Here is a 4729-nt window from a genome sequence, read left to right on the forward strand (position 1 = left end):
GTCACGCTCCTCCTCCAATGCGTCTAAGCTGTCCGATCGAGCTCGACTTCTCTTTCTTCATACATGCGCACTCGAGGTGAGTCATGAATTATGTTGCAGGGCAACACTGCCTCTGCGCCGTACACCATAAAGAATGGTGTGTATCCGATGGTGCGATTCGGTGTGGTCCGCAGCCCCCAGAGTACGGAGTCGAGCTCCTCTACCCAGTGCGTGTTAGATTCCTTGAGGGACCGCACTAATCTCGGTTTAATGCCGCTCATGATAAGACCATTTGCACGTTCGACCTGGCCGTTACTATGTGGGTGATAGACGGAAGCATAGTCGAGCTTGATGCCCATGTTTTTGCACCAGAGTTTTACCTTGTCGGCCATGAAGTTCATGTCGTTATCAGTGATGATGCTGTGGGGAACGCCGTCACAGTGTATGACCCCGGATATAAAGTCTATCACCGGTCCGGATTCGGCCGTCTTAACAGGCTTGGCTTGTATCCATTTGGTGAATTTATCCACCATGACCAGTAAGTATTTTTGCTTGTGGGTTCCTCCTTTAAGGGGTCCAACCATGTCAAGCCCCCAGACCGCGAAGGGCCAAGTAATGGGGATGGTTCGGAGGGCGATGGGTGGCATATGGCTTTGGTTTGCAAAGAGCTGGCAACCGGTGCATCGTTGGACTAAGTCTTGAGCGTCTTCCCGGGCCGTCGACCAATAAAAGCATGTACGGAAGGCCTTGCTTACGAGGGACCGAGCTGCAGCGTGATGACCGCCCAGTCCGGCATGAATTTCAGCCAGGAGGTTCCACCCCTCCTCTTCGGAGATGCACCTTTGAAGGACTCCGGTAGTGCTTTTCTTATAAAGCTCTCCCTCGTGGACTCTGTAGGCTTTGGATCACCGCACTATGCAGCGTGCCTCATTTTGGTCCTCGGGGAGTTCCTGCCTAGTGAGGTAGGCGAGGAATGGTTCTGTCCACAGGGCGGTGACGGCCATTATTACGTGGGTTGAAGGTGTTATTTCATTGGCAGAACCTCCGATTGTGTCAGAATGTTCGGTGTCGAGCAGTGCGGTTTGGTCCGGGGTGTTATTGTTTGGCTCCCCTTCCCATACTACGGATGGCTTGAACAGCCTTTCCAGGAAGATGTTGGGGGGACTACATCGCGTTTTGCACCGATGCGTGCCAGGACATCTGCCGCCTGATTATTTTCCCGGGCTATATGGTGAAATTCAAGCCCCTCGAACCGAGCTGACATTTTTAGGACGGCGTTGCGGTAAGCTGCCATTTTTGGATCCTTGGCATCGAAGTCTCCATTTATTTGGGATATAGCGAGGTTCGAGTCCCTGCGCACCTCTAGGCGTTGAATGCCCATGGATACTGCCTTCCGGAGACCATGTAAAAGGGCCTCATATTCGGCTGCGTTGTTGGAGTCCATGAACATAATCTGGAGTACGTATTGAACTGTGTCTCCTGTGGGGGACGTCAAAACGACGCCAGCCCCCAGTCCGGCCAACATCTTGGAGCCGTCAAAATGCATGATCCAATTTGAATATGTGTCGTACTCTTTAGGGAGTTCGGCCTCCGTCCATTCTGCGATGAAGTCGGCCAAGACTTGCGACTTGATGGCTCACCGTGGCTTATAAGTTATGTCAAACGGGAGGAGCTCAATGGCTCATTTTGCAATCCGGCCCGTTGCGTCATGGTTGTTTATAATATCGTTGAGTGGTACTTCCGAGGCTACTGTTATTGAACACTCTTGAAAGTAGTGTCATAGCTTCCGGGATGCCAGGAATACCGCGTACGCGATCTTTTGATAATGCGGGTATCGTGATTTGCAAGGAGTGAGGACAGTGGACACATAATAGACCGGCTTTTGAAGGGGGGATTTGTGTCCGTCCGCTTCTCGTTCGACGACGAGCACTGCGCTTACAACTTGATGTGTTGCTGCAATGTATAATAGCATTGGTTCGCCAATATTTGGCGCGGCCAGGACTGGGTTTGTTGCAAGTATGGATTTTATCTCCTCGAGTCCGGCCGTGGCTGCATCCGTCCATTCAAAGTGTTCGGTGCATCGAAGGAGGCGGTAAAGGGGTAGGGCCTTTTCTCCCAAGCGGGAGATAAAGCGGCTTAGAGCCGCCACGCATCCGGTTAACTTTTGTATTTGTTTGAGGTCCTTTGGGATATCCAGTTGCGACAGAGCTCGGATCTTGGCCCGGTTTGCTTCGATTCCTCTACCGGATACAATGAAGCCCAAGAGCTTTCCGGCTGGAACGCCGAAAACGCATTTTTCCGGGTTGAGCTTGATGTCGTATGTTTGGAGGTTATTAAATGTGAGCCTCAAGTCGTCTACTAGAGATTCGACATGTCTTGTTTTGACAACCACATCATCTACATATGCCTCCACTGTTTTGCCGATCTGGCTTGCCAGATGTCTGAATCATGCGCTGATATGTTGCGCCGGCGTTTTTGAGCCCGAAGGGCATTGTGTTGAAGTAGAATGGGCCGTATGGTGTGATAAATGCCGTTGCGGATTGGTCAGATTCTGCCATCTTGATTTGATGGTAGCCAGAATATGCGTCGAGGAAACACAATGAATCGTGTCCTGCGGTAGCATCGATAATTTGATCGATGCGGGGGAGGGGGAAGGGATCCTTTGGGCAAGCCTTGTTAAGGTCTTTAAAATCAACGCACAGGCGCCAGGATTTGTCCTTCTTTGGTACCATCACCAGGTTTGCTAGCCAGTCCGGATGTTTTATATCTCTGATGAATCCGGCCTCCAATAGCTTTGCTAGCTCCTCTCCCATAGCCTGTCTCTTAGGTTCGGAAAAATGCCGAAGAGCCTGTTTGACAGGTTTGAATCCCGTTTCGATATTTAAGCTGTGCTCGGCCAGCCTGCGTGGGATTCCTGGCATGTCTGAAGGGTGCCAGGCGAAAATGTCCCAGTTTTCTCGTAGGAACTCTCGCAGTGCGGCATCTACATCAGGGTTTAACTGTGCCCCGATGGAAGCTGTTTTATTTGGGTCCGTTGGATGGACTTGGAATTTGACTATTTCGTCCGCCGGTTTAAAGGAGGTGGACTTGGATCTTTTGTCGAGTACCACATCGTCCCTATTCACCATTGAGCGCAGCGCAGTCAGTTCCTCAGCCGCTAAGGCTTCGGATAGTGCCTCGAGGGCCAGTACGGCTGTCTTGTTTTCGGCACGGAGTGCTATGTCCGGATCACTAGCGAGAGTGATGATCCCGTTGGGCCCAGGCATTTTGAGCTTCATGTACCCGTAACTGGGTATTGCTTGGAAGATTGTAAACGCTTCCCGCCCTAGCAGAGCGTGATAACCGCTGCTGAACGGAGCCACATGGAACGTGATCTCTTAGGACCTGTAATTATCCGGCGTGCCGAACACCACATCTAGTGTGATTTTTCCTGTGCAGCGCGCTTCCCGACTGGGGATTATTCCTCTAAAGGTTGTGCTGCTTCGCTCAATGCAGTTCCAGTCTATTTCCATTTTTTGAAGGGTTTCCTCGTAAATGAGGTTCAATCCACTGCCGCCGTCCACGAGTACCTTGGTAAGACGAAAGTCGTCCACTATTGGGCTGAGGACCAATGCGGCTGGTGCTCGGGCTGTTCGGAATTTAGGTTCATCACTGGCGTTAAAGGTAATAGCCGTGTCACTCCATGGGTTTATTGTTGCTACTTGGTAGACTTCGGCAAGGCTGCGGAGTGTCCTTTTTCGCATATTATTTGATGCGAAAGTCTCGAAGGCTGTTAATACCGTATGGGTGTCTTTGGGGTGGCTTTCTATGGCCTCCGGAATTAGGAGGTTTTCGCCAATTTTGGCCACCTGCCGGAGTATCCAACATGCTCTAAGGCTGTGAGTTGGTGTGGCGTCCTCTGTGCTGTGAATTTTACAGGGTCCGTTAAGCCATCCTTCCAGTACGGTTCCATGCCCTATAGAGGGTTTTTGCTTTTTGGTATTTAACCTGGGTGTCTGGTTATGCTGCACCCTTTTATTTCGGACTGGGTTTGTATTTAGGGCCGGATTGTCCCAAAATTTTATTTTGGTTTTCCAGGCGCTTTCCATCGCACAATACTTTTGTACAATGGACACCAAGTCAGCGAAGCGTGTGATATCACGGCGACTTATGGCGTTGAGTATTCCCTCGTCCGTGCAATTATTGCAGAAGATTAAGATTGCGTCTTCCTCGCGGCAATCCCTTAGCCTGTTCTTAACCAGGAGGAATCTAGCCCAGTAATGATGTACTATTTCGTCGGGCTCTTGCCTGATTTTGGATAGATCGCTTATGTTGGGGTGGGTGGATGGAGTTAAATCCGAAGCCTCACCCCGTCTGAGGCTCAGAGGCCGAGGAATTTCTAAACTCGAAAATTTGGATCCCTGGGTGTTGTCCAATGAATCCAGCCCATCGCCTGACTCTAAGTTCAGGTCTTGAGTGATATCCTCCCCTCCGCAGGTATCCGGCTTGGAGGGATCGGGAATCCGGACGTAGCGAGTCCTTAAGATAGACGAAGGGTCGCCGCACTGTTCCTCTACCACGGCAACGTGATGGGTGACTTGGGGAGAGTTAATCTCTCTCAGATCGGTTTTAGGCCCAATCTGGTCGTAATCCGTAGCGACTCCCAAGGCGGCGAAGCGATCCAAGAGCTCATTTATGGAGGAAAGCTCCATTGGATCTAACTGCTCGGCGAGTTCCGAACTGACATGAAGATTGTTTTCGATGGCTCGAG

This window comes from Triticum dicoccoides, chromosome 5A, assembly GCF_002162155.2.
Source record: "Triticum dicoccoides isolate Atlit2015 ecotype Zavitan chromosome 5A, WEW_v2.0, whole genome shotgun sequence".
NCBI lineage: Eukaryota > Viridiplantae > Streptophyta > Magnoliopsida > Poales > Poaceae > Triticum > Triticum dicoccoides.